This window comes from Eptesicus fuscus, chromosome 5 (assembly GCF_027574615.1).
Source record: "Eptesicus fuscus isolate TK198812 chromosome 5, DD_ASM_mEF_20220401, whole genome shotgun sequence".
Lineage (NCBI taxonomy): Eukaryota > Metazoa > Chordata > Mammalia > Chiroptera > Vespertilionidae > Eptesicus > Eptesicus fuscus.
This window is the reverse complement of record NC_072477.1, coordinates 44747924-44772923: the sequence shown is the minus strand read 5'-3', so window position 1 is coordinate 44772923 and position 25000 is coordinate 44747924. Positions and strand designations below refer to the sequence as shown.

Genomic DNA, 25000 nt, shown 5'->3' with positions numbered 1-25000 from the left:
TAATTTTGTCTATTTCTGAACTTTATATACATGGAACATGGAAGGATTCATATATATTCTTTTGGTCTAGCTTTTTTCACTCTACAATGTTTCTGAGATTTAGTTATACTCATATGCATAGTTTATTCATTTTCATTTCTGTATAGTTTTTCATTTTGAAAATATATCATAATTTTGTTTATCCACTCTATTGTTAATAGAATTTGGTTTGTTTCCAATGTCAAAGTCATGTATAAAGTATTATACATATCATGATGCACTAGTGTATACATTTTTAAAAAATACCTACAAATAAAACTGCTAGGATATACAGTATATGTCCTATATATTAGGATATAGAGTATATGTCCTATGTGTCTGGTACATAATGCCAGCGTTCCAAAGTGGTTTTAATACAACCTTATATTTGATGGGTAAGATGGTTTAGAAATAAAAAAAATTTTTTTCAGGCAAAATCATTCCTCTGACTGAGTTCTCTAAGATATTAGTTTATTGTTTTTATTTAAATTAAGTCAGTATTGAATACAACTATATAAAGACTATAAAAATAGCAGTTAAGTGTTCTGGAATCAGGTAGGCCAAATTCAAATCCTGACTATATCCAGTGTTAGAATATCAGATAATCAAATAAGCATGTGCTTAGGGTATTGCAAAAAAGGGAGCACCAAAAGTTTAAATTTAATTCAAATAATTTTCTTAAATTTAACAATGAGGTATCATTTTAAAAATCAGAATTTTGCTGATTTTGCTTATCTTTTGCTTATTTTATGGTTTGGAATTGATTTTGTTTTAGATTACAGAAGTGGCACCATATTCACTTCAATGCTTGATAATGTAAAGAATTAAAGACAGAAATTATGACTCTGATTTTCTCATTCATTCATCTAATAATTATTTATCAAAAGTTTTTTGAAAAGTACATGTCTTTTTTTTTTTAATACTAACATCTGAACTCCCTTCCTACAAGACAGTTTAAAATTCATTTTAGAACAGTGACATACAGCACCCATGGCAGTGTTCCAGCAATGGCATCCAATGTCCTGCAGAAGAGCAATGGTATCTTAAATAGGAAAAGGATATTTCCGTGGCGTAACTTTGGCCATGGTCTAGCACTGAGGATGGCTGGTTGGTTTGTTTCCTATTTGTTCTCAGAGTCTGGTTCTCCAGTCTTCCAATCATTTCTGTAAGCTAACTAATATCCTTCCAATAAAATCATTTTCTTTTGCTTCAGTTAACCAGAGTTGATTTCTGTTGTTTGCATCCAAGAATCCTGAAATGGTAACCCTACCATGTGTCAGGTGCTGCACTAGGCACTGGAAACACAATGACAAATAAGATATAGCCCTGCCTGATCTTACCTTATAATAGACAAATATGCAAATTGACCGTACCTTCGCTACGCCCAAGCCACGCCCACCAACCAAGCCACGCCCATCAACCACGCCCACCAGGAAACCATTGCAGGGATGCTGGGGTGCGGCGGAGCCCAAGACCCAGAAAGCCGCCCGGGGCTTTCCCGGCCTTGGGCGCCAGCTGGGTGCCTGCTCCGATCGCAGGAGCGAGCCGACCTGGGGGGTCGGCTCGCTCCTGCGATCGGGTCACAGGGACGCTGGGTGCAGCCGAGCCCAAGGCCACCGCCCAGGGCCAAGCCGGGACCCTGAAAGAAGGTAGAAGGCGGTGGCCACAGCCAAGGCCTGGGTCCCCGGTGCCGGCAGAAAAGTGGTGCAGGCAGCCAGGTGAATGAAGGTCTATTGCACGAATCTTCGTGCAAACGGGCTACTAGTAGGAGTATAATGGAGAATGCAGACAAGTAAACAAGACGTTACAATAAATGATAAGTCTATATAACGTGAGTGGTCACAGAAATTACAAGGACACATAGTTTAGGCTTGAGAAGTTGGAAAAGAAAAAGATACCGTCTAAATCTTGAAATATGAGTAGAATAATAAAAGAAAGTTGAAAGGGCATTCCAAACAAAAGGAACAACAACTAAAAGCACTATAACCTTTTCTTTTTTATGTTCATTACCTCTTTCCTACACAGTATATCAAAAGCATATTTGAAGGACAAAAAGCAGACTGATAGATTTGACGGGGATGAGAAAACAATCACAATTTGTGACCAGTGATAATGATGGTATTTCTGACCTTGCTATATGAAAATGAGCCTCATGCTTGAAACATAGCCACCTACCACCACCACTGCTGCAGCTGCAAAACTGCCTCCCTTTTCTCTTTCCTCACTTACCTCATTCACTTCTCAAAACAGTCAACTATGGAGCTCTGGGTTTGGGGGAGTTTTTTCATTTGGTTGGTTGGTTATTTGTAATGGGGGTGGTGTAGGAATCATGACTGAGTGAATAAAGGAATTGAAAAGAGAAGGTGTTAACTGAGAGTGGTGAAGCACAAAGCATTCTGCCAACTGCTTACACTAGTTTTGCTTAAAGGAAGGTACCATTCTACAGGAGAAAAAAAAAAACTGATGTAAAATATTTTACAAAATAGTGTATGTTCTTTCACCTAAAATTAAAAGATTTCAATATTGACATAGATCATTTTTTATCTGTTAATATTAGGTTTACACTATGTATGGTTTTCATTGCTTACTTTTATAAAAATTTGGATCTTCATATGTGTTTTTTTAATTTATTGGTTTGAGAGAGAGAGAGAGAGAGAGATTTGTTGCTCCACTTATTTATATCTTCAATGGTTGCTTCTTGTGTGGGCTCTGACTGGGGATCAAACCCACAACCTTGGTGTATCAGAGCAACACTCCAATCAACCACTATTTGAAAAATTTGATAAAGGAGACTGAAAGCAAATGATCAGTGACATCTCATTCTTGAAAGTGACATCAAAGTTATAGAACAAGCCCTGCCAGTGTTGCTCAGTGGTTGAGTGTAGACCCATGAACTAAGAGTCGCTGGTTTGATTCTCAGTCATGGCACATGCCCAGGTTGCAGGCTCAATCCCCAGTAGGGGGTATGCAGGAGGCGGCCGATCGATGATGTTTCTCTCTCATGGATGTTTCTATTTCTCTATCCCTCTCCCTTCCTCTCTAAAAATCAATAAAAACATACATTTTTTTAAAAAGTTATAGAACAAAATTATTTTAGTAAACTAAAATCTACAACCCACCTTTGAAAAAAGTAGTGTTCACTATCATGTGAAGGACAGTTATGAAAAATAAGTTTTCATTTCAGTTTCATTAAATTAAATGGTGTAAAAATTTACTTCAGTCATACCAAACTTCACACCACCTATGCAAATTCAGTTCTGTGACAATGTCCCTGTTCAAATGGCCACTCTTATGCAATATTTGAGACCTGCTCTTTGATGCCTTCCCTAACCTCTTTCCCCAGGACAGAATGTCATTCTCTCTTCTTATGCTTTAAGAGTATCCTATACATATTTATATTATGATTATAACACCAATACTATACTTGTTTCTGTGAATGTGTACTCTTTGAAACTAGATTAGGAATTCTTTGAAAGTAGGCAATGTTACATTTCCATCTCTGTAAATATCTGTTTTAGCACAGTTCCTAGCATAGTAAATGACAGCAGTCAGTAAATGCTTCCTGAATAGAAAAGTACATGATGTATTAATAATCATATTAAACATAAAGTTATTTGTGTTCATAAAACAGCATGGCTCAAACTTCAAATTCTGTATGTAGAAGCTAAAAAATCAGCTCCACTGGTTTTTATTTGAAAAGAGGAGATATTTTTACAGCTCTCACAATAATCAGCTATGGATCAGGGATGAAATAATTTAAGTTCTTTACTGCTTTATAAAATCCAATGAGTGGTCTCTTTTTTATTAAAAAAAAAAAAACACCTTAATTTTATTTTGTATTATTCAGTATTCCTTTGTAATCACCATCTTTTAGGATATGTATTTGGCTACATACCTCTCCTTCTGAGAGTTGTATGCCCTGCATCCACTCCCCTACCATAAAATTGGGGCCTGAAATGTTCTATAAGACCTTAATTTCATCAACCATAGCTGATGGGACCAGACATTTTCTCCCAGGGGTATAAATGTGATCACAGAACCATGAGTAAATATATGAATTTAAGAGTCAGAGAACTTGTTCAGCCATGCACAGTGGTAAAAGACAACATGTAGAGAGAGAAAAATGAAGTGGGCAAACAGGGAGAAGCAGAGAGACCAGGCTGCCCCAGGGTGGTGAGAAAATAACTAATTGCCTGTGTTAAGTTTCCAGTTCTTGGTTCCCCTCCCCCTCATGAAGCTTGGCTGTACTTCTATCTTTAGGTACTGTGAAATCCCCAGTATCCTTGCCATTAACATTAATTCCCTCCCCCCTTTTAATTAGTTTGAATGTGGTTTTTAGTACTTACAAACCAAAGAAATTTGATTTTAAAATCTCAAAAAAGGAAAGGTCATGCAGGAATAGCAAAAGGTCAGTTAATCACGGAGAGGGTGGGGCTTGTTAAAAAAATGGCTATTACATTGGTATGTTCAGGCATTCTTCAGCATAAGAAAATGAAAAATACTCACCACCCTAACAGGTTCAAACAACATCCTATAAATCCAATTTCAGCATAGTGTGAGTCAGTATGATTAAATTCTATTTCAAAGTTCAGAAACAAGTGAGAGATTACAAGGGATAGAGAATCTTTTAGAGCTTATTAGAACAAATTATTTTTAAAAATAAAAATACTAGGTACTTACTACAATTTTGACCAAAAAGTAATTGGGGATGTTTTTTCTGGTAATAATAGCCAGTCCTATCAGACAAGCCTAAATATCATTACAGTTTTTCCCATCCATCTACACCACTTATCTTAAAAACAAGCCACTTCAAAGAATTTTCAACTAAAATATTCAGCGGTAGAAGGCAGTGACCTATAAAAAAGGATGCATTTCCCAACAGAAGTCATTACATGACTTTAGCTTCTAAAATAAGACTGACATATTAGGTTTTCTATTTTGTTTTTATAGTTTGTTAGTAAGAAGTTTCCTTTTTCATCCCAAACTATAAAAAAGTTTCTTTAGTAAGTTTTCATATGGATATTGAAGAAGAATGAATATCAGTAACTGTATAGTTCCTTTGTTCAAAACAAGGGAAACTTACATTTGTAAGAAAAACTGACTAGTTTGCTTCACATAATCAAAATTTTGGAAGACAGAAAATCTAGAAATGTAACAGCAAGTTCAGAGATAAAAATAAACAAAATATATTTCTATCAAATTCTGGTATTCAAAAAAAGGAGGAAGACATTAAATTTAGGGTAAAAAGAAAATTTTATGAAAAATTAAAGTGATTGCTATAAAAAAGATTTTAAGTAAACATGTCTCAATTGTTTATAATAATGAAAGAAGGCAGAGGGATTGATAATTTTTAATGACTTATATTGTCCCTAGAATGTATATTGAAATTATGTTTGACTATTAGTGTCCAATATTCTGAGAATTTTATTTATTTTTACTTTTTAATGATTATTTTTGTTTATTTTATTTCTTTTATTTATCAATTACAGTTGACATTCAATATTATTTTATATTAGTTTCAGGAGTACAGCATAGTGGTTAGGCATTTATATAATTTACAAAGTAATTCCCCCTAAAAAGTCTAATACCCATCTGGCACTATACATAGTTATTACAATACTAGAGGCCCAGTGCATGAATTCGTGCACAGGTGGGGTCCGGCCAGCCTGCCCAGATTGGGGTGGGAGGGGCCGATCTGGCTAGGCTGACCTGAGGGTGGGCCATGGGTGGTTGGCTGGAAAGCCCCACCCCCTGGTCTTGAACTCCCGGTGGAAGGGACAATTTGCATATTAGGCTTTTATTATATAGGATTACTGACTACAATACCTATGCTATACTTTACACGCCTGTGACTATTTTGTAATTATCAATTTGTATTTCTTAATACCTTCACCTTTCCACCCATCTTCCCAACCCCCCTTTCTGAGAATTTATTTTGAACCACAGTGAAGGGGTACTGTGCAGGGTTGGCTCAGAAGTAGTTGGTAAATTTTCCAATTTCCCCATTTTGCCCCCTTGTTCAATCTTTCTCTATAACATGCTTCAGTTTATCTCTCAAATTAATAACAAGTACAATCTTCATAGAGTTATCACCCTCACACCTTAATCCAAAATAGGAAAGGCTAGTTAAATGCTACAGTACAGACTATATGAAGATTAAAAATAGAGGGCATTCCTAGAGTTTAAACAATGCTAATAATGAGAAAATTGTGCTGAAATTTAAATAACGAATTAAGTGAGAAATGCTAATCACCATGAATGCCAATTTCAAATTTGTGACAGAACACCAAATGTTGGAGCTACTACAGAGAAAGGTTAATGGTCAACTTGCCATGACAGTCTCAAAAGCTAGGACTGTATCTTTCATTTTAAAACCCAGGGTAGTTGGTTTGTTCATTCATTTGTTAATTCTAGACTAGTGGGCAGGGGACACAGATACATAAATTAAAACATTCTAAGGGTGCCCTGGCTAGGTGGCTCAGTTAATTGGAGCATGGTCCCATACACCAAAAAAGGTTGTGGGTCAATTCCCAGTCAGGGCACATAACTAGGTTTCAAGTTCAATCCCCAATTGGGTGAGTACAGGAGGCAACAGATTGATGTTTCTCTCTCACATCGATGTTTTTCTCCCCCACCCTTCCCCCATACCTTTCTCTTTAAAATCAATAAACACATCCTCAGATGAGGATTTAAAAAAACAACAATATTCCAGCCCAGCCAGTGTGGCCCAGTGGTTGAGCGTAGACCCATGAACCAGGAGGTCATGGTTCAATTCCATGTCAAGGCACATGCCTCAGTGTGGGCTTGGTCCCTAGTAGGGGGCCCACAGCAGGCAGCTGATGGATGATTCTCTCTCATCATTGATGTTTGTCTTCCTCTCTCTAAAACCAATTAAAAAACATATAATATTTTTTAAAAGCATTCCAAGGGCAATAGTAGCTATAATAGGTAATTTATTGAACATTTACTAAGTGTCAGCAACTGTTCTAAGTGCTTTACTTGTATTAACAAATTTAAGCTTCACAACAATCTTATGAAGACACTAGGGACCCAGTACACCTTGAAAGGAACTGTGGGCCACAAGCCTGTGGTAGGCACAGGAGCGGGTCTCAGCCCATCCTCCGAGCCCCCATCTGGTGCCTCCCGCCGCAGCCCCTGGTCCCCTGTCAGTCCCCTGTCTGCTGGCAGCCCCGCTCCTGCTGCCCCTGCTCCCACGTGCTGACAGCGCCGGCCCCGGTCCCACCCGCTGATGGCGTGGAGCAATTGGGGCCTGTGCCAGCAGCAGGTGCGAGTGGGGCTGGCGCCATCAGCAGATGTGAGCAGCAGCTGCTGCCCCGATCGCCCTTCAGGAGCAGGGGGAGGTGGAGAAGCCCTCAGGGGCGATAGGGACAGGCAGCCGCCGCTCTCACCCACTGATGGCGCCAAGCGATCGGGACCTGCATTGGGCGCCGGCAGCGGTTGCGAGCAGGACCATCACTGGCAGTGGGTGCGAGAGGCGGATACTGGCCCCAATCATCCCTCAGGACCAGGGAGAGGTGGAGAAGCCCTGAGGGGCAATTGGGGCCAGCAGCTGCTGCTCACACCTGCTGATGGCGACAAGCAATTGGGGCTGGCGCCAGGTGCTGGCAGCGGGTGTGAGCGGTGGGCGGGACCGTGGTGCATGGGACCTTGGTGCACAGGAGCAAAGAATTTTCAGTAACCACCAGAGGCTCGCCCCGATGACAGTGACCGGCGCCCCGCCTTGGTCTGGTGCCCCGCTCACCTGCTCCACCATCCCGCTGCAGCCAACGCCTGCCGTGTTCCACGCTCTGCCGCCTGCTGCGGATGCCTGCCATGTTCTGTGCGCGCCCCCTGGTGGTCAGCGCACGTCATAGCAACCGGTTGTACAGTTGTTCCGCCTTTCGGTCTATTTGCATATTAGACGTTTATTATATAGGATAGCAGCAAAGTCAGATGTCAATCCCAGACAGTCTGGCGAGAGCTAGCCTTACCCGTTCACTTTTGGAGAGAAGGGATAAGGCTGAAAGGAAACATGTGGTACTGAAGTAGAGTCAAAGATAACAGTATGAACTCATGTTTAGCTTCATATAGATAAAGATGGATAGACAGAAAAATAGTTACATGTTTGAATATGCAGGTTAGTATGTCTTTCCTAGATTTGTATACTGATAGGGCCTAGAAGCAATGATACCCCAGCTGCAATGAGCAGCCCCACTGCCCAGATCTTGGTTTCTAGCATCATTCTCTAATAAAAGTACCCAGGGACCCTTGGAGAAATGGGTGGAGGTAAGGAATATATGAGCCTGGAGCAAAAAAAGTAAGGAAGTATTCAAAATGCAAAACAATGGGGTACGTCCTGTTGGTCACAGGAGCCAACATGAAAGATGTGGAACAATTTGATCCACAAAATAAAGTAGTGTAGGACTGTAACCCAAAGCTATAAAATGAGTGTCCATAGTCCATACTGATACAAATGATTGAATAAATAAATGGGAGAAGACAAAAATCCCTTATAGAAATTCCAAATATTTTTGTAGATAATCCCCCCTCAAGTAGTTAAAACTTGTCTGCCCTCCCATTGAGTACATGGTCTGCACTTAGTGACTTGTTTCAAAAAGTAGAAAACTTTTTATAGGAAAACTTTACAGTAGAGAAACCTGGCAAACATTACCTTAGTCAGGTGATAGAGGTTAAAATATCAGTGACAGCCCAGCCGGTTGCGCGTTGTCCCAGGCACCAAGAGGTCACTTATTCAATTCCCGGTCAGGGCAAATGCCCAGGTTGCAGGCTTGATCCCCAGTGGGGTGGTGGTGGTGGGAGGGGGGAGGGCGTTCAGGAGGCAGCTAATCAATATTTCTCTCTCATCAATGTTTCTCTCTCTCCCTCTCCCTTCCTCTCTAAAAATTAATTTAAAAAAATCAGTGATAAACCATATTGATAGTATATACCCTTGAAGCAATGGAATAAGAAAGGCATTTTACCTCTGTGGTCATCCTCCTCCCAAACCAATAACGTCAGTCTAACTCTGAATAAATATCAGACAAAACCAAATTGAGAGACATTCTACAAAATATTTGACCTATACTCCTTGAAACTGAGAAAGTCATCAAAACAGGGAAAATCAGAGAAGCTGCCATAGCCCAGAGGAGCCAAAGGAAACATGACAACTACATGAAATGTTGTTCTGGATGGGATCCTGGAACCCAAAAAGGACACTAGGTGAAAACTAATGAAATCCAAATAAACTATGGATTTCAGTTAATAGCAATGTTCCAATGTTGGTTCCTTGGCTGTGACAAATGTAACATAGAAATGTCATACATTCACAATAGGGAAAGGTGGATCTAGGCTATATAGTAACTCACTGCAACTTTTCTGTAAATGTACGACAATTCTAAAATTAAGTTTATAAGAATAAAGCTATTGCCTTAATTAGACTGATATTAGTCCTTTAAGTGATGTATAGTAGGTTGGACCAAAATAGAAATACAGTTAGTATTGTGCAAAACAATCTCAACATTGATGAACAGTTTATAATATTGTACATGTAAGTACACATTTCATATGTATACATTTTTATTTCTTAGTTTGTAAACACTTTAGGAGCAGAAAATTCTCCAGCAAGAGGCCAGTCAAATTTTGAACTAAAGCAAAATTGTGGCACTAATTACATTAATAAAGATCCAACCTGGTTTTTGGAGTCCACAAAGTTTGAATAGTTTTAGGTAACATCTATTTACAGAACATTACTGAAACATTTCTTCATAGTTTCAGAAGGAGAGGAATGTAACTACACATATTTTAAGAAGGTACATTGGAGCTGGCCGGTGTGACTCAGTAGATGAGCATTGACCAATGAATCAGAAGGTCACAGTTGGCCAAAACCGGTTTGGCTCGGTGGATAGAGCGTCGGCCTGCGGACTGAGGGGTCCCAGGTTCGATTCCGGTCAAGGGCATGTACCTTGGTTGTGGGCACATCCCCAGTGGGGGGTGTGCAGGGGGCGGCTGGTCAGTGTTTCTCTCTCATCGATGTTTCTAGCTTTCTGTCCCTCTCCCTTCCTCTCTGTAAGAAAATCAATAAAATATATTTTAAAAAAAAAAAAAAAAAAAAAGAAGGTCACAGTTGGATTCCAGTCAGGACACATTGTGGGGGTTGCAGGCTCCATCCCTAGTAGGGGGCATGCAGGAGGCAGCCAATCAGTGATTCTTTCTCATCGTTGATGTTTCTATCTCTCTCTCCCTCTCCCTTCCTCTCTGAAACACACACACACACACACACACACACATATGTGTGTGTGTGTGTGTGTGTGTGTATGTGTGTATACACTGTGTGTGTGTGTATGTGTGTATACACACACACATGTATATGTATATATATATATATATATATATATATATATATATTTAAAGAAAGCACATTGGAGAGTTCACTAGTAACAATATACTATAGCATAAAATTCACAATAACTTGGGTCCATAATAGTCATTGTTCAAGAGATTTAGAAACTTCAAAAAACAAACTTCACTAACATTTTTAACTATCCAACAAAAAACCTCTTGTAACACATTGAAATAAATGCTCGGCCTTTCTGACTCCATCATGTTCAAGCCAGCTTTGTTACCCTGGCTATCAGGTTAATAGCTTCTTGCATATAGACATGCTAATCATTACAGGAATTCTGCCTGCAGCTTGAGTTTTACAAAAACAGCCCCTTACCATAAAATGCCTCTTCCAAGGAGATAAGAGAGGTGCTGTTCATCAAAGATTTGCAGGAACCTCATGACCAGACTCACATCAACTAGGATCAAGTAGACTAAGCACAATTTCCTTGGACCCCTGCTGGTGCCCAGATGTCTGTGGTAGTCAATCACCTCTTGCCCCTCAGATTTCCCCCTTCCCTTGACATAAAAAAGCCTGAACTCTGCACTTCCTTAAGATGTATTTGAAGCACCACCAAGTCTCCCATTTTCTCAGTTGGTGCCTTCTCAATCAATAAACTTTTCCTTACTCCAAAACTTGACATTTTGAGTTTTGGCCTTTTGAAGTGTGGGGCACACAGACTTTTTACATATCAGTAAGAAAAAGACAGCCCAGCCCTCGCTGGTTTAACTCTGGATAGAGTGTTGGCCCGTGTACTGAAGGATCTTGGGTTTGATTCCAATTAAGGGCACGTACCTCAGTTGCAAGCTCGATCCCCAGCCTGTCAGGGCATGTCCAAAAGGCAACCAATCGATATGTCTCTCTCACATCGAAGTTTCTCTCTCTCTCTGACTCCCCCCTTCCCTTATACTCTCTCTAAAAATCAATGGGAAAATGTCCTCAGGTGAGAATTAACAAACAAACAAAAAAAGACAGCCCAATGTATAAAGGAAAGGTATAGGCAAATCATTGCATAGATAACAAAAAGTGTTCATAGATAAGATGAAATAAAATAGAAATAAAATTCCATTTCACACCAATCAGATAGGAAAAAAAATTAAAAGTCTGACAACACTAACTGCTGGTAAGGATATGAAGAAACAGAACTTGTGTGTCAATATCCTATAAATAGCTTGTGAAGATAAAAGATGCTTATATCCTAAAATGCAGAAATTTGACAATAGGTATATGACCTGGAGAAACTCTGGCATGTTGCTTCCAGAGATACAAGGATGTTCATAAGGCACTGTTTATAATAAATAATTATAATAAATAAGAAATGAAAACAATCTAAATGCTCATCAACAGGCTGTTCTTTCCCAACACTCTTGCCTCCCTTGTGACATTGGTTGTGTGGTGCTGTCTGTGTATGCCAACACTAATGCCCTTTCCAGCCCACTGCCAATAAATAACTACTTAAGGGGGTGGGGGAATCATCAACATAGGAAATAATAAATTGCAGTATATTCATTGAATGGAACATTGCATACCAGTCAAAACAAATGAACTATTCCTGTAGGGCCAACAAGGATTGGAGGAAGCGGGGAGTAAAATTCAGCCCTGGCCGGGTGGCTCAGTTGGTTGGAGCATCGTCCCATGCACGAAAAGGTTGAGGATTCAATTCCCATTTAGGGCATATACCTATGTTGCGGGTTCGATCCCTGGTTGGGCCAAGTGCTGGAATCAATCAACTGATGTATCTCTTTCTCTCTCTCCCTTCCTGTCTCTACAAATCAATAAAAACCTATTCCTAGGTAAGGATTAAAAAACACACACACAAAAAAAAACGTAGCCCTGGCCGGCATGGTTCAGTGGTAAGAGCATTGACCCGGGCACTAAAGGGTTGCAGGTTTGATCTCTAGCGCTGGTCAGTTGGGGCGTGAGCAGGAGGCAACCAATTGATGTATCTCTCTCACATCATGTTTCTCTCTCTCTCCTTCCTCCCATATTCCTTCCACTCACTCTAAAAATCAATGGAAAAAATATCCCTGGGTGAGGATTAACAAGAACAACAAAAAAGTAAAATTTAAAAAGCAAGTTTCAAAATATGCATACCATGACAGATCATATTAATAGATGCTTAAATTTACCAGCACTTTTTTTTTTTTTTAAGTTCTAGGCACAGTTTTAAGCACTTTCTGTAAATCAACTCATTTACTTTTTACAACAATCTTATGAGGGTGACACTTCTATTATCCCTGTTTGATAGATGAGGACAAAGAGGCATGAAAAAGATTTAAAAACTTTCCTAAGGTCACAAAATTATTAAGCAGCAGAATAAAGATTCAAACCAAGGAAATATGGCTCCAAAGTCCACACTCCTCAAAAGCATCCCAAGAGCCCTAGCTGGTTTGGCTCAGTGGATAGAACCTTGGCCTGCAGACTGAAAGGACCTGGGCTCAATTCTGGTCAAGGGCACATGCCCAGGTTTTGGGCTCAATCCCAGTAGGGGGCGTGCAGGAGGCAGCTGATCAATGATTCTCTCATATCACTGATGGTTCTATATCTCTCTCCCTCTCCCTTCCTCTCTGAAATCAATAAAAAAATTTTTTTAAAAAGCATCCAAAGAAATGCCATGTAATTTTTATGTAAATACATTGAGTGGCCAGATTATTATGATCTCTGAACGCATAATAACCTGGCCACTCGGTGTATATCCTATATAATAAAAGGCTAATATGCAAATTGTCCCCTCGACCAGGAATTCGACCAGCAGGCAGGCCGGCCAACCGCCCATGTCCCCTCCCCCTGGGCAGGCTGGCCGGACCCCACCCATGCACGAATTCATGCACTGGGCCTCTATATATATATATATATATATATTCACACACACTGAGTGGCCAGATTATTATGCATTCAGAGATCATAATAATCTGGCCACTTAGTGTAGTTTATTAAAAGGTAAACTGTAAGGATACACATCAAATTTATCATAACAATTGCCTCTGGGAAGGAATATGAGGAGAAAGGATAAATTGGGGAAAACAAATGTGACTTTAACTTGATCAGCAAGGTTCAAAAACAGTATAAAATTATACAGAGCTCTTCTAGAATTCAGTGTGATAACTATAATATACAGACTTCTTTTATATTAAACATGTATCTGAAGCAAAAATGGGGAAATGTTAAGATTTTGTATGATGGGTATATGCATGTTTACTATTTTTATAATTTTCTGTATTTTTAAAACTTCAAAATGAAAATGTCTTCCCTATAAAACAATATTACAGCAAAAAGAAAATTTTAAAATTAAATTTATTGGGGTGACTGATTAATAAGATCACACAGGTTTCAAGTGTACATTTCTATTATACATAAATAAAAAGAAATTTAATAAGTTACCAGTCTCCATACTTCAGCTTGTATTTGGAAATGAAAATAGCTAAACTGTGAGTTTGGTGCACAGATTCGTGCACCAGTTGGGTTCCTCGGCCTGGCCTGAAGGGATCAGGCAGAAACTGGCTCTCTGAAATCCCCCGAGGGGCCCAGATTGTGAGAGGGCAGTTCTCATGTGATGCACCCCAGAATCGGGCTCCCAGCTCTCTGGTTCCGGATGAGTCACCTGAGAACCACAGTTGCCAAGGCACTGCAGCTCAGCAACTCCTCCATTGAGTATCTTCCCCCTGGTGGTCATTGCATGTCATAGCTACCGGTTGGACAGTCGCTTAGGCTTTTATATATATATTTATATATATAGATATATGTATATATATGTGTGTGTGTGTGTGTGTGTGTGTGTGTGTACTAGCATACATATGGAAAATGTCTTTTTACATGGATCTAAAAAAGATACTACAAGTACTAGTATATCAGAAACAGTATCTCTTATTATATATTTTGATGACTCACTATTCCTCAGTGAAAACAGTACTAACAGGAAAATCCCTTTGATATCTTTGTTTTCCTTTCTTTCCTTTTCAAAAATACGTTGCAGCCCAACCCTTCGGTGCACAGGATGACTCTCAATCAAACCACACCACCAGCCAGGGCCTACCTCATTTTTTTTGATAGTCTGTCTCTTCTCTGTTCTTTCTATTTGTTTGCTTTTTAAAAAGAGGATGCAAGAATAAGATACTAAGAAATTGTCACACAATTTACAAATAACAATAACATCCACAGATGAATATATATATGCAGCCTTTGTGAATATTAAGTTTCCCCAACATACAATCAAGTAATGCCCCAAAAATCTACTTATAAATTGGTTGTCTGGAACTCAGAACATATTTTCCCATAAAGAAAGTTAAAAGAGGTTATATGAGCACCAGGATAAAGATACTGCCTGAAGTGCCAGGCCTTGAGCAGTGAGACAGGAAAAACAGAGTACACAATATGGTCTGATAGCCCAAGAAGAAAAGAAAGTGTTCTCAACCACAATTTGAGGACAGAAATCATGTCTCATACACCTTTGTGTCCTCAGTGACTGGCAAAATACAGCTGACCCTTGAACAACACGAGTGTGAACTGTACGGGTCCATTTACACACAGATTTTTTTTAATACATAGTGTAAATGTATTTTTGCTGCCTTATGATTTTCTAAGTAACATTTTCTTTTCTTATTTTATTGTAAGGATACACTATATCATATATATAACGTACAAAATATGTGTTTATTGACTATGTTATTGGTCAACATTAGGCTATTAGTAGTTAAGTTTGGGGAGTCAAAAGATATATGCAGATTTTTTACTGCATGGAGGATCTGTGCCCCTAACCCCCATGTTGTTCAAGAGTCAACTGTACCTGGCACCTCATAAACATTCAAAAACTGCTACTACTGACTGATCAGGCAATGAGAAAAAGACTAAGTCAAGAAGTCCATCAATAGGTGGCACTGTCAACACAGAACAGTTTGACTGTAAGACCCAAACAGCATCCACATACTTAAAACTATTACCAGGTTGGTGCTATTAACTAGGAGAATGCCTTCACCTAAATTATCAGCTGTCTCCATTATTGTATATTGCATAAGCACATTTTGAGAGGTTTTTTTTTTTCTAATATGAATCACAAGATAGTTTCTCTGTTGGAGCTGTGGTTATGTGGGTCTTTCAGGATTTTCTCTTATGACCCTTGAAAATATTTTAATGTCATTTTTATGATTATTAGAGTAATATTATTCAAAAGATAGAACATAGAAAAGTACAAACACAAAAGTAAAAATTATCTATAATCTTATCCAGAGACAACACCTTTTAATATTTTATGTATACCTGCCATTCATTTTGCCATATACGATGTGACATCCTATATAATAAAAGGCTAATATGCAAATTGTCCCCTCGACCAGGAGTTCAACCAGGAATTCGACCAGGGGGTGGGGCCAGCCGGCCCACCTCCCACGCCCCCTCCCCCCAGCTGGCCCAGCCCAATTGGCCCTGATGGGAGCGGGCGGGCTGGACCCCACCCGTGCAAGATTTCATGCACCGGGCCTCTAGTGTTATAAATAATAACACAGTGTATATATTTCCTTATATTCTGATTTTTCTCTCAACAATTGAACTTTCTCATGTCAGTAAATATTTTTTAATATATGACTTTTTAAAACTTCATATATTACATGAATTATTATTAATTTCACTATCCTATTATAGTGCATTTTGACTGTTACAAATTTTTCACTATTATAGTAGCACACTATAGAAAATAATACTTTCTTATGTAGCCCTACCCAGTTTGGTTCAATGGATAGAGCATTGTTCCCTAGACTGAAGAGTCCCGGGGTTCAATTCCAGTGAAGGGCACATCATACCTTGGTTGCAGGCTAGATTCCAGGCCTGATCTGGGCAAGTGTGGGAGGCAACCAATCGATGTGGCTCTCCCACATCAATGTTTCTCTCTCTTTGCCTCTCCTCGTCCCCTCCACTCTCTCTTAAAAAAAAAAAAAATCAATGGAAAAATATCCTAGGGTAAGGATTAACAACAACAAAAAAATACTTTCTTATGTATAAAATTCTATATCACTGTTTTAGGATTCAAAGTGGTAACTATGATATATAGTAATAAAATATGTGGTGCTTGACTTCTCCCCAACTCACAGATTCTATTGAGCAATAATCTAGGGCATTAAAAAAACCAAACAAACAAGAAAGGAAGGCATTTTTGTCAACTTTTCTTGAATCATTCTCTTGTTCCACATCTGGTGGGAAAGAAGAAAGTCCCACAAAGTCTCTGACATCAGAGAGGACAAGAACAAGTCAATTTTCCTGATAGAACCACTTTTGTTTTCCACTTAGAATAATAAACCATCAATTTAAACAGGAAAATCACAGATTTGTAATATATAAAAAATCTTTGTGTATCAGTGCTTAAATTCAGGTTTTCACAGTAAGTAGACTGCTTAGAAAATATCTGCAAACAAAAAAGATAATGTAACTAATATCATTTAATGAGAAAATAAATTTTCATTTAAAATTCTGCCATGATTTCTTATTGTTTGAATAAAGTAATAAATGTCATATACTCTAGCTCCTCCTTCTTATAGCCTCCTAATCAAATATTATTCAAGTTGCAATAGATAGGCCAACAGCTCCAGAAGCTTAAGAATCAATAACTATTTAAGCCAGTGGTAAGTCACATGGAAAAGTTCAGAACAAATCAACATCAGCTTTGTGCCTCTCTTGCACAAACAAAAAATTTATATCTCTTACCAATTTTCAAGAGTGTAAATTTGTGTACGTAAATTCAAAACTCAGGCCAAAATTTACTCATTTATTCCCAGTAATGGACTTGAGTCAAGATCAATTAACTTCCCTATCAGGTACATTCTTATAAAATTTCACAATGATGTAGATCTATGTTTAATCATTCAGAAAAATGAAATTATGTAACATATAGTATATATAGCAATGATGATGATAAATGCTATTCTGAACTCCTACTTGAGAGCTGCAGTTCAAAGGAAAATTGTAAAAATAATGTAGAAGTTGCCTAAAATGTTTAATTCCAATGAAAGTTCTTATAAAAGGAGACAAATACAATCTTTTGTTTCGTTATAAGTTCAAACAGGGTTCAAATAGCTCAGAAATTCTGTATACTTAAATTTCAAAAACTGAATCCCAGAACCACATTCTCTAAACATAAACTGAACAATTTGCCCAACAGTCCTTACTTATTACCTAATCTTACTGGTAGGGCTCCCAGAGACTACTTTTTACAGTAATCTCAAATATCCCTCAATAGGTTAGTGTAACCGGGGCTACGCTGTTTACAGGTGTCTCCGCCTCCTTCCACCGAGAGGAGAGCAGGGCAATCAGAAAATAGTGACTATAAACACCAAGCCACAGCTTGTAATCTTATAAAACTGCTTCTTGACATTTGGGCTACTATTTTCATTAACGTGTAACACATTTTCAAGAATAACATATTAACGGAGTGATACAATTTGTGCCCTCACGGGTCTCTAGATGGCTGGCACGCGTTTTCTCCCTAAATAAATACATGCCTGTTGACGGATGCCTGTCCTGCTGTTGCAAACAAGAAATAACTGTCCTGTAAAACAAAAACCCTTCTCTCGGGCTCCAGGCGTAACCATGCGTTTGTATGAAAAGCACACTGAGACAATAACAAAAATCTTCCAGCACATCTGTCATTTAAAAGCACGATAATGAAAAGCTGTCGCTGCGACCCAGTTTTAGGTCACAAGGTTTTTCATTTTTTTCTCCTCCCCCCCCCCCCCCCCCCCGAATGCGAGAAACTTCAAAAGGAATGGTGGCAACCAGGAATCGTTTCAACCCTCCCCCCCCCCCCTAAAAAAATAATAAAAGACTGCGGGGTGAGGTGGAAACTAGCGAACTTGGACGCAGATCCAGCTCACGCGGGTCGGAGTAGACTAAGCAGACCCCTGGGAAGGAAACCGGGCCTCTGGGGCCCCGCCAGGCTCCCGCAGCCGCCGGTTTACAATACCGAGCAGGTGGGATTCCGGGAAGCCACCTCCGTCTTACGTAACGGGGTTGTCAAAATCCCAGCTCCAGGACCTCCCCTCTCACCGCCCCCGTCCCCACCCCCACCGCCCAACAACAAGAGCCCCAGGCCAGCCGCGAACAGAAAATCCCAATGAAAACAGTGGAGCCCTCCACGCTGCCGAGGCAGAGGCGCGAGTGCTCCTCTCCGCACCGCCGCGCCATCCCGGAGCGGACCGAGCCGCGGAGGACGGCGGGCTCGGAGAAGCCCCCGGGCGGAGGTCGCGATCCTCCGCGCCACCTCTCCGAGCCCGGCTGGCCCCGCTCCCGCACCCTCGGCTGTCACCGCTCCGGGCTGTGACAGCTCCACATGCCGCCGCCGCTGCCCGCCTTGCCGCCCCCGCACTCACCTCACTGCTGGCTCCGGAGCGAGCAGCGGGTCGAGCTGGGAACGCGGTGCCCGGTCCCCTCACGAGCGGCCGCGGGACACGAGGGGTTGAATGCCGCGGTGCTGCGAGCCTGCTTAGCTCATCCCCAGCCCAGCGCTCCGCCCTGCGCAGCACCCCCGCCCGCCCAGGCCTGCCTCTGTCTCAGTCAGACGGGACTCCCCCTCCCCTTGCGGCCGCTGCTGCCTCCGCCTCTTTCTCTGACTCCAGCCGCCGCTAACTCCGCCGCTGCGACCAGCGCCATCTTGGCAGTGACGGAAGGGGTGGGGGAATGTCATCGCCGCCCGCAAGAGCCAATCGCGGGCCAGGTCCGGCCACAGGGGGCGGGGCCATAGCGCCTGAGACTGATTGCGTGAGAAAGTAGGCGGGGCTCAGCCGGTGACGCGCGGTGTTGTTGGGGGAAAAATGCTCCGTGTGGTTCCCCCTCTGGTCTGGAGATCCCCAGCCTGAGGCGGGCGTGGGCGAGACACACCTTCCCTTCTCTTTTCGCCTTCGGGAGGGCCAGGGGTCTGTCTGGGACCCGCGGACCTGTTAGCTCCCTTCTCCGCAGCAGCCCCGGGAGCCCTGACAGCGCTTAGCCAGAGCTCCGTGCATCCGAGCGGCCGCTCCTCCACCGAGGGTGCTTAGATTCCCCAGGAAACCCGCTAAGGGGTTAGCAACCACCTAGTAGGTTTCGGTCCCAAGATACTGAAGGTCAGATAAAATGGGAGCTTCAGTGGGGTTCTCTGAAAAGTGTGTAGATAAAACACCTATTGTTGGCTGAAGGGGTGTAGATTACATTGAATTAATGGGATATGGCCTACTTAAACCTGGCTATGGCTCCACCATAAGTAGCTTTTGGCAAGTTGCCTCTGAAAAATGAGCATAATAAAGGTTGGTTACCGCTACAGGGTTGCTCCGAGGGTTAAATTCTGTTAACACATGTGAAACGCTTGGCATAGTGCCTGAAAGTACTCAATAAATGTTAGATATTATTCCACGGACAACTGAAGGAAGAAAAAGGACTCTAAATGTCCCTCTGGTTTCAAGTGAGTTTTCCTAAATTGCACAGCATAGGCATTGATCTCTTTTACTAACCAAATTTATAGCTCTATTTCCTATCTCCATAGCTTCCATTATAGTATTCACTCATTCCGTCAACAAACATTCATTGAAACAAACGCTTTGAGGCGGCTAGAGAAACAGACAAGGTCTGCCTTCATGGAACTGACAGTGGGAAGAAAGAGGAACAACAAAACTTCATCACATTTGGAGGGGAAACATGTTACAAAGGTTATAAACAGAATTCTATCAACAGGATAGCTTTAAAAACAAAAAAAGGTGGTGAGGAAAAGACCATCTAAGGGATGAGAAGGAGCCAGTAATGTGAGAAATGAAGAGTGAATATTTAAGGCAGTGGGAATGGCTGGGCAAAGGGCCTGTGATAACGAGGAGCTTGGCTGTTGGAACTGAGTGGAAACCATGGTGCTGGGGAATGCATAGTGCAAAGAGGAACCTGGCATCACACTGGAGAGATGAGAGAGACCCATTCCCCTAGGGCCTAGGAAGACAGGAGAAACAAGATTGGGTTTTATTGTAATTGCAACTAAAAGCTATTGAAGGGTGGCCAGCTGGTGTGGCTCAGTGGTTGAGCGTTGACCTATGAACCAGGAGGTCACAGTTCCAGTGTGTGGCGTGCAGGAGGCAGCCAATCAATGATTCTGTCTCATCGTTGATGTTTCTATCTCTCTCTCTCCCTCTCCCTGCCTCTCTAAAAGCAATAAAAAATATATTTTTTAAAAAATAAAAACTATTGAAGAGTAGGGAACAACTCTGTTAGAGCAAGGGAGTTGGGAATAGTGATGCTTTAGATCTGACAAAGCAAACAACAACAATAGCCTCTTCAATACTAAGTTGGTCAAATTATATGCTCCAATCTTCAATTACCTTATTGTTAAAAAGAAATGTGTGAGACTGTGTGTACAGAACAATACTACTGTCACTGAAAATTGTTAAATAAAGTTGTTTCTAAGTGTTTTGTATGTTATGTTAATATTGGGTATATTGCCTAATCAATGCTATTTGAGAAGTACATTTTTTATTGATTACAAGTAATAACCCAAACCAGTCAGTCTTATTAAATTTTGCACAATGTGCTACAAGGGAAAATATTATGAACTGTTATAAATGTGTAGTTTCTTGTTGTACTTTCAACTGTATTTTTAAGTGCTTAGCTCTGCATTTTCTAATAAAATTTGCTATCAAGACATGAATTTTTAAAATGTCATTATTGTAAAATATACATAACAAAATATTTTTATTGTACAGTTAAGTAACATTAAGAACATTCACATTGTTGTGCAACCACTGTCCATTTCTAGAACTCTTTTCATTATCCCAAACGGAAACTCTGCTCAGTAACCAATAACTCCTATTCTACTTTCTAAACCATGTATTTTTAAAGGTATGTGGTGAGGTCTCCCTTTCCACCTCAAAATGGCAAATGGCCTTGGTGAGTAACAGAATTCTTTGCTCCCATTGAAGGGTTCAATGGACCATACCATATAAGTTTGAAACCACCACCAAGAAATAAGTTGTTAGCTTGGATGGCTAACACATCACACTAATGAGGAATACTAATATAGGACTGATGAATTGTTAGCACTTAAAAACTGTGTTCCATGGCAATAAAATGTGCTCTAGGGTCTTGTAAATGTATGCTCCAAAATGACCCAGACAACCTGTTCCTCCATTCATATACACCTACTCTCAATGAATATTTTTAATGCTATTAATTTTCATTAAAAAATAAGTAATTTCGTCTCTGGCTAAATTTAATTTTAAAAATCACTTTTGTGAATAATAAAATAGAAAATATAAAAAAGAAAGAATTTTTTGCCACATTTCAAATAACCAAGCATTCTATAAAGTTACGAATTTCAAAAGATCAAAATTTTGACCTGAAAACACTGAGTTGATAACTTTTTAAAATTTATTTCTTATTGTTGACACTCTTACACTCTTACAGATACCCCTTTTTATTCCCTTTTTGCCTTTTTAAAAAAAAAATACATCCTAGATGACACATTTTAACTCCACTAAACAAACTAAATTTATTTTTGTTGTTAAAATTTCCAGGGATTTTTTAATTTTTTAAAAAATGTTTATTGATTGAGGATTTCTAGAGAGAAAGGAAGTTGGTGGCGGGGCAGAGGGGGAAGGGATCCAACCTGAAACCTTGACATATTGGGACGATGCTCCAACCAACTGAGCGACCCAGCCAGGTCTCAAACTAAATTTCTTTTCCAGGCTGGACCCTTCCTCCTCTTGCCCATGTCATCCACAGTGTTTTTAAACCCAACCTGAAGACATGACTATAGCCAGTCAGATTGCAAAAGAGAGGTTACAGCATAAAAGGACACAAAGGAACTTTTGAGGATGATGGATATGTCCACTATCAAGATTGTAGTGATGGTTTCATTTGACCTATGTCAAATTTATCAAGTTACATACTTTAAACATGTGTAGTCATCTGTATGTCAATTTTCCTATATAGTAAAGAGCTAATATGCAAATGGTCATCACACTGTAACAGCTCAGACACTCAACACTGGGGAGAGAGGAATGGGGACCAGCCAAGCACAAATGAGCTCGTGAGAGAGGAATGGGGACTGGCCAGGCACAACTGAGCTTTTGAGAGAGGAATGGGGACCAGCCAGGGACAAATAAGCTTGCAAGAGAGGAATGGGGACCAACCAGGCGTGGCCCGGGCAAGGGACAAGCCGCCCACCCCACAGTCCTGGGTGCCTGCAGCTGCGACTGGGCAAAGCTGCCTGCCCACGGTCCCCTGCAGCTGTGGCCGGCCCAGGTGAAGCCAGCCCTGGTCCTGGGTGCCTGTGGCTGGCCAGAGGGAAGGAAGCCCAGGTCCCGGGTACCTGTGACCGGCCAGAGGAGGGAATCCTGGGTCCCAGGTGCGGGGCGAGGCAGAGGTGGTTAGGGGCGATCAGGCCAGCAAGGGAGCAGCTAGGGGAGATTAGCCACTAGGGGAACAGTTAGGGGCGATCAGGCAGAAGGCAGAGGTGGTTAGGGGCGATCAGGCAGGCAGGCAGAGGGATTATGGGCAATCAGGCAGGCAGGCAGGTTAGGAGCCAGCTGTCCTGGATTTCGAGAGGCAGTCGGACATCCCCCGAAGGGTCCTGGATTGGAGAGGGTGCAGGTTGGGCTGAGGGACCCGCCGCCCCATGAATGAATTTCATACACCGGGCCTCTTGTGTCTCTATAAAGCTGTAGAAATTGTAAAAGTCCAATTGAGAACCCCCATCCTTTCACTATTGGATGCAGACTTAGCTTTTTATTGGTTTTAATTGTTGGGATACCTAACAGGTCAATTCCTCTTTGAGAAGTAGTTTGTTGTATCAAAACATTTGACTAGCAACAAAAAACACTTATTTGTTTGTTAATCCTCATCCGAGGATATTTTTTCCATTGATTTTTTTTCTTTTTTAGAGAGAGAGAGAGTGGAAGGGGGAGAGAGAGAAAAAAAAAACCACACATTGATATGAAAAAGACACATCGATTGGCTGCCTTCTGCACTCACCCTGACTGGGCTGGGGATCAAACCTGCAACCCAGGTACACGCCCTTGACCAGAATCAAACCTGGGACCCTTTGGTGCCTGGGATGATGCTCTAACCACTGAGAACCTTGGCCAGGGCAAAATCACTCTCTTTTTTAATTGGCAAAAAGATTCAAACATTTTCATCTACATTACAGCATACCAATTAAAATATTATAAACATAGTTGCAAGCACAGTTTACAGAATGGTATTCTAAAAAGTTTCAAAAGTTGAAAAGGTTTTAATTGTATTTTTTCCTCAATCAAAGAAAACACTTTCTGAAAGAACATATTAAAAAGCAGTAGAAAACATGAAGCAGTACTTGACCTCATGCTCAGAAAGTGCCTTTAAGAATCTCAAAGCTCCTTAACAGTCATTTCATGAGTCCTCTAAACATCCCACGAATATGTCACTACAGTCACAGTTAAACAAACTTGAAACTCAAGTGAGATTTGGGCAACCGAGTCTAACAATGCAGATACAGGCCAGATAGAAAAATATGCCTTAGAAATTTGGGCCCCATGCCATTTCTGAAATTAGGTCATTTTTTGCACCTGGAACTCTGTATGGCTATTTCCTAGAAGTTATTTTTAAACACTGTGGTTTGAACAATGCAGGAAGAAAGACCTATGAAACCGGTAACAACATTGGAAGCTGTTGTACAGCCTAATCCTCTCCACCTGTTAAATCTATTCACCTTAATTGCTATGCCAGAAATTTCCCACATCCTATATAATAAAAGCATAGTATGCAAATTGTCCTCTCGACTGGGAGTTGTTCGGAAGTTTGACGGGGGGGCGGGGGGGGGGAGCGGCGGTGGGGAAGGGAGGAAAGCCACTAGGGACCCTACCTGTGCACGAATTTCGAGCACTGGGCCTCTAGTCTTTAAATAAAAACCTGGAGCCTTCCAAAAAGCGGTTCTTGATATCTATGCCATGGGCTTCCTTAAGGTTGAGAAAGCTTTCCCACCAGGCACTTATGGTCCTTCAGAAACACTTTGGATGTGTCCCAAAGCAGAACACACATTGACAAATTCTATTCATTGTGAAAGTGTTAGAATGGCATTCCAGTGTAGTCCATCCACAAACTGAAATTTATTAGCAATGCTGTCAAATGATCAATTTATTTCTTAACACAAATCTGATGAAATACTTTTGAAAGACAAATCATCTGAACAATTTGCAAAAATAATAGTAAGAAACGTCATGTTGAACTGATAAACTCTAAACCTGATACTTGAGAGGAGTGTCCAGGGACAGGAGAGCTGCAGCAGTGTGAGCCACTGCTGTCTCTACCCTCTTGGTGGCCAACTGAGGAGTCAGATAGTTGACTGAGCACTTTTTCACAAATTTAAAAATGATCGCCTCTCAACATCCTCCTCAAGTGAATGCTTTTACCTCTCTCAACAATTCCTTCTAAATTCAATTTTTAGTTTTTAAGCGACCTGCAAAAGAAAATTATTTTTATATAGTGTGTCTTTTTAAATGCCATTGTCCATAGTCAAGCATGCACCCTGTCCTATCATTTTTAAATGATGACACATCTTTATAACTCTTAATAAATCCACTTCAGTCAGTATTTATACACAAAGCACTATGTTGGGCACAGAAGGAAAACAAA

The 25000-nt window shown here is 40.7% G+C and overlaps 1 protein-coding gene across 1 annotated transcript in view; it reads right to left on the bottom strand.

Moving 5' to 3' along the window:
* Nucleotides 1–18909, bottom strand: part of DENND4A (DENN domain containing 4A) — a 109044-nt gene extending 90135 nt beyond the window's left edge. The window contains exon 1 of the mRNA XM_054716120.1: nt 18751–18909. The gene's annotated coding sequence lies outside the window, so the exon portion shown is untranslated. The remainder of the gene's footprint in view (nt 1–18750) is intronic.
* Between the last annotated feature and the right edge of the window lie 6091 nt (nt 18910–25000).